Source organism: Pan paniscus, chromosome 5 (genome assembly GCF_029289425.2).
Source record: "Pan paniscus chromosome 5, NHGRI_mPanPan1-v2.0_pri, whole genome shotgun sequence".
NCBI lineage: Eukaryota > Metazoa > Chordata > Mammalia > Primates > Hominidae > Pan > Pan paniscus.
The window spans coordinates 106257497-106269438 of NC_073254.2; the positions used below are offsets into that span (position 1 = coordinate 106257497).

Consider the following 11942-nt stretch of genomic DNA (forward strand, 5'->3'; position numbering starts at 1 on the left):
GATTTATATTCCTTTGGGTATATACCCAGTAATGGGATTACTGGGTTGAATGGTAGTTCTGTCTTTAGGTCCTTGAGGATTGTCACACTGCTTTCCATAATGGCTGAACTAATTTATACTCCCACCAACAGTGTATAAGCATTCCTTTTTCTTTCCAAACTTGTCAGCATCAGTTATTTTTTGACTTTTTAGTAATAGCCATTCTGACTGGTGTGAGATGGTATCTCATTGTGGTTTTGATTTGTGTTTCTCTAATGATTAGTGATGTTGAGCTTTTTTTCATATGCTTATTGGCATCATGCCTGTCCTCTTGAAAAATGTCTATTTATGTCCTTTGCCCACTTTTTAATGTGTTTTTTGTAAATTTGTTTAAGCTCCTTATAGATGCTGGATATTAGACCTTTGTCAGATGCGTAGTTTGCAAAAGTTTTCTTCCATTTTGTTGGTTGTCTATTCACTCTGTTGCTAGTTTATTTTCCTGAGCAGAAGCTCTTTGGTTTAATTAGATCTCATTGTAAGTACATTATTTGTTAAACATATCTTTAGTTGTTTTGTATGTAGTATGCAACAAATCATAACATCCTGCAGCCACAAATTATATGCAGAGTGTGGAGAAACCATTAATTAAATGGTATAATCTTTCCATTTATAACTCTAAAGGAAGAACTAGCAAATCAGATCTTACATGTAACAGCTGTATACATGGAAGTGACAGACAACTTTTGCTGTTTGATACAAAATGGCTGAACTTCATCTTCAGAAGATTAAACCTGACATCTAAACATGCCAATGTAAACATCAAAAATATATATTCTAACTTTACAAAAGAAATCATGGGACGTAATCTTGTACCAGGAAAGTGGCAAGGATTACATGCAGTATTTTGTAAAGCAGCACACAAAAGTTTCAAAGTTTTCTGAAACTGAAATTAGCTATCTTGAGTCAAGGTAATAAAAAAAGTCAGTATTGACTATTTACAACCTCTGACATTTGTGGAGATGGTAAGAATCTGTTATAGTGCAGCTACATACAATAAAATTCAGGCAATTTTGTTTTTTCATTTGGGTTTAGATTGCAAATTTATTGTGTGAGAAAAGGATGGAAGCAAATTTTAGCATCAACCTTCACCTGACTGCTTGACCAAAGTGGTCTAAATTTTAAAATTAGACTTCTCTGCATCACCAGCTGTTGCTCTAGTCCCATTTGCTTTTTAATCTCAGATGCCATTTTCATGAAAGTCTGTTCTACATTTGCTGTGTTCTTAGCACCAGTTTCCAAAAATGGAATTCCAAGGGAATCAGCAAATTCCTTTGTTGTTGTGTAGTCTACTTTCTTTGTGGGCAATCACATTTGTTTCCTACCAAGAATTTGTTGACATTTTCACTGGCCTAGTGATCAATTTCTTGCAACCACTATTTAACATTATCGAAGGACTCCTGATCTGTCATATCATACAGCCTTGGGCTCCTGTGTAATAACTGGAGGTGATCAAAATCTTTCCTGGCCTGTTGTGTCCCCTAGTTGAAGCTTGATTATTTTGCCATATAATATTACAGTTCTTATTTTGAAATTCCCACTTATTGTGCTGATGTAGTTTTCTGTATATGTATTACATGTTTCACCTGCAAACCTAAGAAGGAAGCAAGACTTTCTAGCCCCAGAGTTGCCAATAAGAAGTAACTTGAGTAATTAAACATATTAGAGATTTCTGCTGATAATGTCATTGCAGCTGCTGCCTGCACCACCATGACTCTAGGCTACGGGTAACCAAAGGAAAGGAATGAGATAAGCTGTTCTGAGAGAGCAAACATCTTTCCCCACTCTGTTCCCTACAACACAATCACTTGGCAGCTGTTGCCACTCAGCTACTGCTTCCACCCAAAAATCCAAAATCTTTTTTTTTTTTTATTATCATACTTTAAGTTTTAGGGTACATGTGCACATTGTGCAGGTTAGTTACATACATATACATGTGCCGGCACATATACACCATGGAATACTATGCAGCCATAAAAAATGATGAGTTCATGTCCTTTGTAGGGACATAGATGAAATTGGAAACCATCATTCTCAGTAAACTATCGCAAGAACAAAAAACCAAACACCGCATATTCTCACTCATAGGTGGGAATTGAACAATGAGATCACATGGGCACAGGAAGGGGAACATCACACTCTGGGGACTGTTGTGGGGTGAAGGGAGGGGGGAGGGATAGTGTTGGGAGATATACCTAATGCTAGATGACGAGTTAGTGGGTGCAGCACACCAGCAAAAATCCGAAATCTTAACTGACTTTCCAATTCCGTATAGATTTCTTCCTCACTTTAGGAGCAAAATTTGCACGAGATAGATGCATGTTGAAAGAGTTTCATGAAAAAACAATTTTTTTAGTCTCCATTTAGAGCATAAAGAGAGCGTATTCATGTCACAGATCTGAGTCCCTGAGAAATGTGATATTCCACACTTTAGTGGTGAAAATATAGCACTTTTCTATTTTGGTTAGAACTGCCTAAGTGCCTCTTTCTTAAATCTCTTCTCTTTCTCTTCACCCCTATAAGCAGCACTAGGAGTCCCTGGAAAGGGAAACATTAAGCTGTCAATGCATCTTACCCCATGCTGTCTTCATGAGACAAGGTTCTGTGTGTGCACGCTCCATTTTATTCCCTGACATTTACATGGCTGTTTCTTAGTGTTACCTGTCTTCCTTTTCTACCAGCCTGTGTGTCCTGGGCAGTAGGGATTAAACTCCCATCTTAGCTGTCTCTTCACACTTAGCAAATTTCTTGGCTCATGGAAAGTGCTCAGTAAATGTTCGTTGAACAAGTGCTTAGTCTGAAACAAGTAGGATTGGAGCTTGTGATGATTAATTTTGAGTGTTAACTTGATCGGATTGAAGGATGCAAAGTATTGTTCCTGGGTGTATTTGTGACTGTGTCGCCGAAGGAGATTAACATTTGAGTCAGTGGACTGGGAGAGGCAGACCCACCCTCAATCTGGGTGGGCACCATCTAATCAGCTGCCAGCATGGCTAGAATAAAGCAGGCAGAGGAATGTGGAAGGACTAGACTTGCTGAGTCTTCCAGCCTTCATTGTTCTCCCATGCTGGGGGCTTCCTGCCCTTGAACATCAGACGCCAAGTTCTTCAGCTTTTGGACTCTTGGACTTTCACCAGTGGTTTGCCAGGGGCTCTCGGTCATTTAGCCATAGACTGAAGGCTATACTGTCGGCTTCTCTACTTTTGAGGTTTTGGGACTCAGACTGGCTCCCTTGCTCCTCGGCTTGCAGATGGCTTATTGTGGAACTTCACCTTGTTATCGTGTGAGTCAATACTCCTTAATAAACTCCCTTTTATATATCCATCTATCCTATTAGTCCTGTCCCTCTAGAGATCTGACTAATACAGAGAGTGTTGAAAAATGTTAATTGAATCTTTTGTTATTGATATATATTTCTAACCTGTGGCTCTTCCCTTTCTCAACTTAGCCAAATGTTCTGCATTTATTGTCTTCACTTATTTGGAGATGGGGTAACACAGGGAAATAGGGGAAAAAATTCCTGAGTCAATATTTTGCCTTCTGAGTTTCACAAAACCTATACCTGAAGAAGGGGGAAGAGGAGAGATCTTGATGCATAGAAGAAAAGCCTCATGAGAAACAGCCAGCTTCTTCCCCACTGCTGAGATTAGAAGGGATTTCTGGGCTGGTGAGACCAGTGACCAGGTTCCGGGAGGAACAGGCTGGGTAGGAGCAGCACCAGAATCCAGACACCTAGCTGGTCTTGTGCAACCTCCAGTCATGTCTTGTCTACACAAGACCTGTATTTTTTATACTTCCTGTCCGTTCAGGTGAGGCTATCCTTCCACATCAGCCCCAGTGGGTCACTACTGATTATGCAGAGGTATCTGGACCCATTTGTGCCATAAGATCTGCAAGGATGCTCTCTGAGTCACAAGTCCATTCCAGTGGCCTACAGGGTCCTGAAGGTTCAGCCTTTACTACTTCTCTGACCTCATTGCCTACAGCGTCCTCCTTGCTCACTATACTGCAGTCACACTGGCTTCTTGCTCTTCCTTGGGAATCCCAGGCACATTGCCTTTGCACTGGCTGTTTCTCATGCCCAGAGGGGCTCTACCCCCAGAAATTACCTGTCTTTTCTCAAATGTGGCTTCTCAAAGAGATCTTCACTGACTGTTCTGCCTGAAATTGCAGCCCAGCCCCAACCCATGCCTGACACACCTGACCCCTCCTACCCTGCTCACCTTGTTCTGTTTCCCATAACACTTACCATACTCTAACAAATCATGTGCTTTACTCATGTATTAGGTCTGTTGTTTATTGTTTCTCTCCCTCTAATAGATTACAAGCTCCACAGGGGAAGGGATTTCTGCTTTATTCACAAATGTATCCAAACATCTGGAGCAGTGTCTCACATACAGTGAATGGTCAATAAATACTTTGGAATGGATGAATACTTAAGAGAGTAGTTATTACTCTTTAATATCTCAGGACTTTCCAAACCACCTGAGATAAACAGTGGAGTCTTGGTTGTGTGTGTGTAAGACAAAGACCCCTACCTCCATCTATGCTTGGATGGGACTGAAGAGAGCAAGAATAAGACTTGCCTTCTAACTGGCTCCCTATCAGACTGGCACTGTGTTATCTCTGTTATACAAAGAAACCTGATTTCATTAACAAAAGCTGTAATAGTTTTTAAATGTCCAATACTATTTTTGTAAGGGCATCTATTAGTCTGGAGTTTATAAATGAAAGCAAATTTTCTTTTAAATTCACTATTATGAAAGGAGATTTCATTCTTAGCCAAGCCTTTCTAAATGAGTGTAACTTATAAGTGTATCTATAGCATTATTTTCTTCCTGTCCTCTTCTGCCTGTCCATCGTTTTCTGATGAATGGTCACATGTAAACCTATTGGCTCAGGGAAGCCTGACTTCTAGGCCTTTGGGTGGCTGGTTACTGGCTTCAATGCAGAACAGGTCATTTGCAGAACAGGTAGAAAGTCCATTTATATGAAGAGCACTAATAAAAATGATTATTTATTGAATAAATCTGGAAGCATGACAAGGAAGCTATGAGACTTATTTTGAAGATGAGGAAATGGAAATTTTAAGGAACCCAGGTTCACACATTTAGTAAGAGGCTGAGGTGAAATTTGAGCCTCGTTCTGTGTATTGTAAACCTTCTGTTTTTACCATCTGACTGGTGGACTGATTGTTGACATTTCTTCAGCACTTTCAACTTTTCCAAACAATGCCCCATCAATGATCTCATTAAGTGCTCAAAAAATGCTTTTGAGTGTAGGGACCAGCCCCACAGGGTCGGTGGGTCTCTCCCTGTGTGTGGCGATGAGACAGTGTAGAAATAAAGACACAAGACAAAGAGGTAAAAGAAAAGGCAGCTGGGCCCGGGGGACCACTACCACCAATGCGCGGAGACTGGTAGTGACCACGAATGTCTGGCTGCGCTGTTATTTATTGGATACAAGGCAGAAGGGGCAGGGTAATGTGAGTCATCTCCAATGATAGGTAAGGTCACGTGGGTCACGTGTCCACTGGACAGGGGGCCCTTCCCTGCCTGGCAGCCAAGGCAGAGAGGGAGAGGAGACAGAGAGAAAGACAGCTACGTCATTATTTCTGCATATCAGGGACTATTAGTACTTTCACTAATTTACTACTGCTATCTAGAAGGCAGAGCCAGGTGTACAGGATGGAACATGAAGGTGGATTAGGAGTGTGACCACTGAAGCACAGCATCACAGGGAGACGGTTAGGTCTCTGGATAACTGTGGGCAAGCCTGACTGATGTCAGGCCCTCCACAAGAGGTGGAGGAGCAGAGTCTTCTCTAAACTCTTCCGGGGAAAAGGAGACTCTCTTTCCCGGTCTTCTAAGTAGCGGGTGTTTTCCCTTGACACTTACGCTACCGCTAGACCATGGTCCACCTGGCAAGGGTTGTCTTCCCAGACGCTGGCATCACCGCTAGACCAAGGAGCCCTCTGGTGGCCCTGTCCCCGCATAACAGAAGGCTCACACTCTTGTCTTCTGGTCACACCTCACTATGTCCCCTCAGCTCCTATCTCTGTATGGCCTGGTTTTTCCTAGGCTATGATTATAGAGTGAGGATTATTATAATATTGGAATAAAAAGTAATTGCTACAAACTAATGATTAATGATATTCATATATAATCATATCTAAGATCTATATCTGGTATAACTATTCTTGTTTTATATTTTATTATACTGGAACAGCTCGTGTCCTCTGTCTCTTGCCTCCGTGCCTGGGTGGCTTGCCGCCCACATTTGAGGATCCATGAGTTGCACGAGGAAGGACAACCAGAAAATGTTTTCTACTATGTGAAGGGTTGAGTCAATGAGATTGCTCTGCTCAGAGCTGTGGCACCATGCTTGTGAAAAGCATTTTGTTGGAGAATCTCTCAGGGCATCTGGGTACTGTTGGGCTGTTACCCTGTACCAAGAAAAGGAATGTCTGGCCATGGGCTAGCCTCTGACATAACCTCAAAACCTTTACTATCCACACTTGCAGAAACCTGAAATATGTAGTTGATCTACAAGATGAGCACATTTTTCTGGGACCAAGTGCCTGTGTCACATTGATCATAAGCGTGTCTTTCTGTTTTTTTTTTTAAATAGTCTTTCTCATTGAGCAGAATTACACTTTGCAAACCTTGAAATCACAAATTAGACCACACATTGCAGTGGTTATTGACATTTGTGGAATATTAATTGTTTTGAGAGTGTAATTAACCTTATACTTTCTCCCTAGAAAATATGTAGTTATAAACATGTCAAATCTTCCTATATTTAGAAAGTGTTCTTAGAAAGTTCAGAACCTTGCAGCAAGGGATAGGACACTTGAATTTTAAATATGTATCCTTTCTCCACTCACTGTCTCATGTCCACCCCAAAATATCCTAAAATAAAAATGTTTTACAAAGCAATGGTGTGGCAGGAGTTTCCTTTGTAGAATTTTGCTCACAACCTTTATTCTTTAATTTAAAGTTATTGATTCTACGTAATTATTTCCTAGAGAAGTTAGTTAAACTAAAAAAAATCTATCAGCATTCTAAAAGGCTGTTTCTCATCTGAGGCTGAGACTGCATCCTTCTAGTGGTCATCTGCCACATGCAGTTGACACTGTAGTCTACCACAGAGTGGTCCATGAGCTCCCGGTGACATGGTGTCCAATTGCCCCAGAGAGGTTGGCTTCTTCAAGGCAGAAAGTGCTTATCTGTTTAAAATTCCATCATATGCATGGCACAAGGTTAATTAAACTTTAGTGGTGTGAAACTTTTAAAAGGTGACTCTCAGTCTTTCTCAAATTGTGAAATTTTCTTGCAAGTGTCAGATTAAAAAAACTCTAAGAGATGTGTATCTTTACAAAATAAATTGCTTTAAAATAACTTTCATTTTGAAAACCTCTGAGATTTTCAGAGCACCTGGGTAGGTAATTGGAGAGAACTGATATATCATGAAATATGTTTCAGGCTTTCAGGATCAGTAAGAGCACTGTTATATGTGGAAGTATAACTGAGCACCGTTATGCAGAACCCCGGTTAAGTTCTACATCTATCCTATTAGGCAAATGTGTAAATGAATTAGAAATGTGCATTAAGTTTGTAAACAGAGTTTTCAGTGTTCCAGGGGCCATTAGAAACTGTTGACTGTTGAACACTGTGATTGAATAGGTTGTTGATTTCCCTTTTTTAAACAAGTGTCAAGATCATGTACTAACTCACCCAGAAATGCCATTTTAAAAATAATATCTTCTAAAGTCATGGTCTGAAATGTTCTTTAGTGGAGTTTTCAAAAGTGTGATTGATACTTTACTAAACGTAAACTAACCTGTGCCTTGAGTCAGAAACAGACATTTTGGGAAGCATATTTTTTTTTCCAATTCTATCCTTTGTTTTATTTTGTTTGTTTTGTTTTTTCCCCTTGTGTATTGACCAGAATCTCAATCTATGCAATTTGGATAGTTGTCTATCAAGCTTCCTATAATGATTATTTAGCATTTTAAAAATAAAAGATTTGTGGAGAATGAGCACAACTGCAATAAGGACCAGAAGTTTAACATGTTTTTACTAAAGCATTTGCTTCAGCAGACTTTACATTTATCAATCACACGTTGGAGTTCTGATATTAACTTCCAGTTTATTCCCACTGAAAAAATCAGTGGAAATGCTCAACCAGGTTACCTCTACCATAGCCCAGGATAACTTTCTTTGCTGTATTGTCCAGACTTTGCCAACTTTCTTCTTTTACTCCATATCATTCTTGTCATGTGTTTTCAGGCAGAAGTATTGCTTTCATAATTCATGCTCTTTCTACTATTTACTGATTTTTAAAATATAATCTGCAAATGTTTAAAGTTCACATTAGAATAATTCTAATGCATTGCATTGCTAATGAGTGTTATTTTCTCCCATATTCTCCCATGTATAAAATACCTGCTACTAATTCTCTATGAACATAGGGATATCTTTTCTTGCTGCAGGTCCTCTAAATGGGGGTTCTCTGTATCACGCTAGCTCCTGGCTGCAGCATCTCCATCCTCTCTCCATTTGTGGGCATGGAAAGGGAGTAGTGGGAAAAGAGACTGGGTTTCCCAAGGTATATTTTGCTGTTTATAAAAAGCTTTTCATATTAGGAACTTTAGCATTCTACTGATCCCATATGTATCTTCTGAAATTATTACTAGTCTCAGTTCTCATTGAATCACACACATTACATTTAACCCTTTTTATAGCATTAGAGCCTTTTTTTTAAAGCTTTTTAGCAATAATTATTTATTTTAATTTTATTTATTTTATATTTTGCCATAAGTTATTGAGATACAGGTGGTATTTGGTTACATGAGTAAGTTCTTTAGTTGTGATGTGAGATTTTGGTGCACCCACCACTCGAGCATTATACACTGCACCATATTTGTAGTCTTTTATCCCTTACCTCCTGCCCACCCTTTCCCCCAAGCCCCAAGGTCCATTGTATCATTCTTATGCCTTTGCATCCCCATAGCTTAGCTCCCACATATCAGTGAGAACGTACAATGTTTGGTTTTCCATTCCTGAGTTACGTTACTGAGAATAATAGTTTCTAATCTCATCCAGGTCACTGCAAATGCAGTTAATTCATTCCTTTTTATGGCTCAGTAGTATTCCATTGTATAAATATACCACAGTTTCTTATCCACTCATTGATTTATAGGCATTTGGGTTGGTTCCATGATTTTGCAATGGCTAATTGTGCTGCTATAAACATGCGTGTGCAAGTATCTTTTTTCATATAATGATTTCTTTTTGTTTGAGTAGATACCCAGTAGTGGGATTGCTTGATCAAATGGTAGTTCTACCTATAGTTCTTTAAGGAATCTCCACAATGTTTTCCATAAAGATTGTACTAGTTTACATTTCCACCAGCAGCACAGAGGTGTTCCCTCTTCACTGCATCCATTCCAACATCTACTGTTTTTTTATTTTTTGATTATGGTCATTCTTGAAGGAGTAAGGTGATATTGCATTGTGGTTTTGATGTCTGTTTCCCTGATAATTAGTGATGTTGAGCTTTTTTCATATGTTTGTTGGCCATTTGTATATTTTTGGTTGAGAATTGTCTATTCATGTCTTTAGCCCACTTTTTGATGTGTTTTTTTTTTCTTTTTTTACTGATTTGTTTGAGTTTGATATAGGTTCTGGATATTATTCCTTTGTCAGATGTATAGATTGTGAAGATTTTCTCCCACTCTGTGGGTTGTCTGTTTACTCTGCTGACGGTTCCCTTTGCTATGTAAAAGCTCTTTTAATTGGGTCCCAGTTATTTATGTTTGTTTTCATTGCATTTGCTTTTGGGTTTTTGGTAATGAAATCCTTGCCTAAGCCAATGTCTAGAAGTTTTTCTAATGTTATCTTCTAGAATTTTTATAGTTTTAGGTCTTAGATTTAAGTCCTTAATCCGTCTTGAGTTGATTTTTGTATAAGGTGAGAGATGAGGATCCAGTTTCATTCTCCTACATGTGGCTAGCCAATTATCCCAGCACCATTTGTGGAAAAGGGTGTCCTTTCCCCATTTTATGTTTCTGTTTGCTTGGTCAAAGATCAGTTGGCTGTTAAGTATTTGGGTTTATTTCCGGGTTCTCTATTCTGTTCCATTGATCAATGTGCCTGTTTCTATACCAGTACCGTGCTGTTTTAGTGACTATGTCCTTATAGTATAGTTTGAAATCAGGTAATGTAATGCCTCCAGATTTGTTACTCTTTTTGCTTAGTCTTACTTTGGCTATGTGGGCTCTTTTTTGGTTCCCTATGAATTTTGGAATTGTTTTTTTCTAATTCTGTGAAGAATGATGGTGGAATTTTGATGGGGATTGCATTGAATTTGTATATTGCTTTTGGCAGTATGGTCATTTCACAATATTTATTCTATGCATCCATGAGACTGGGATGTGTTTCCATTTGTTTGTGTCATCTGTGATTTCTTTCAGCAGTGTTTTGTAGTTTTCCTTGTAGAGGTCTTTTGCCTCCTTGGTTAGGCATATTACTAAATAGTTTATTTTTCTTGCAGCTATTGTAAAAGGGGTTGAGTTTGTGATTTGATTCTCCACTTGGTTGCTGCTGGTGTATAGAAGAGCTACTGATTTGTATACATTAATCTTGTATCTGGAAACTTTGCCAAATTCTTTAATCAATTCTGGGAGCTTTCTGGAAATCTTTAGGGTTTTCAAGGTAAGCGATCATATCATCAGCAAACAGTGACAGTTTGAGTTCCTTTTTACTGATTTGGTTGCCTTTTATTTCTTTCTCGCATCTGATTGCTCTGGCTAGGACTTCCAGTACTATGTTGAAGGGGAGCGGTGAGAGTGGGCATCCTTGTCTTGTTTCAGTTCTCAGAGGGAGTGCTTTCAACTTTTTCCCATTCAGTATTATGTTGGCTGTGAGTTTTTCATAGATGGCTTTTATTACATTGAGGGATGTTTCTTGTATGCCAATTTTGCTGAGAGTTTTAATCTTAAAGGAATGCTGGATTTTGTTCAATGCTTTTCCTGCACCTATAGAGATTATCACACGATTTTTGTTTTTAATTCTGTTTATGTAGTGTGTCACATTTATTAATTTGCATATGTTAAATCAGCCCTGCATTCCTGGTATGAAACCTACTTGATCATGGTAGATTACCTTTTTGATATGTCGTTAGATTTGGTTTGCTAGTATTTTGTTTAGGATTTTAGTATCTATGTTCATCAAGGATATAGGTCTGTAATTTTCTTTTTTGGTTATGTCCTTTCCTGGTTTGGGTATTAGGGTGGTAATGGCATCATAGAATGAATTAGGGAGGGTGCCTTCTTTCTCTATCTTATGGAATAGTGTCAAAAGGATTGGTATTAATTCTTCTTTGAATGTCTGGTAGAATTCTGCTGTGAATCTGTCTGGCCCTGGAGTTTTTTTGTTGGTGATTTTTTATTACCGTTTCAATCTCACTGCTTCTTATTGGTCTGTTAAGGGCATCTAATTGTTCCTGATTTAAGCTAAGAGGGTTGTAGTTTTCAAGGAATTTATCCATCTCTTCCAGGTTGTTTAGTTTATGTGGGTAAAGGTGTTTGTAGTAGCCTTGAATGATCTTTTCTATTTCAGTGGTGTCAGTTGTAATATCTCCTGTTTCATTTCTTAAGTTATTTGGATTTTTTGTCTTCTTTTCTTGGTTCATCTTGCCAATGCTCTATCAATTTTATGTATCTTTTTAAATAAACAGCTTTTTGTTTCATTTATCTTTTGTATTTTTGTTGTTGTTGTTATTGTTTCAATTTCATTTAGTTCTGCTCTGATCTTGGTTATTTCCTTTCTTCTGTTGGGTTTAGGTTTGATTTGTTTTTCTTTCTCTAGTTCTTTGAGATGTGACCTTAGAATGTTAGTTTG

The 11942-nt window shown here is 38.6% G+C and overlaps 1 pseudogene; it reads right to left on the reverse strand.

The window, feature by feature from the left end:
* Nucleotides 1–1117: 1117 nt before the first annotated feature.
* Nucleotides 1118–11589, reverse strand: LOC100977384 (ras-related protein Rab-1A-like; annotated as a pseudogene).
* Between the last annotated feature and the right edge of the window lie 353 nt (nucleotides 11590–11942).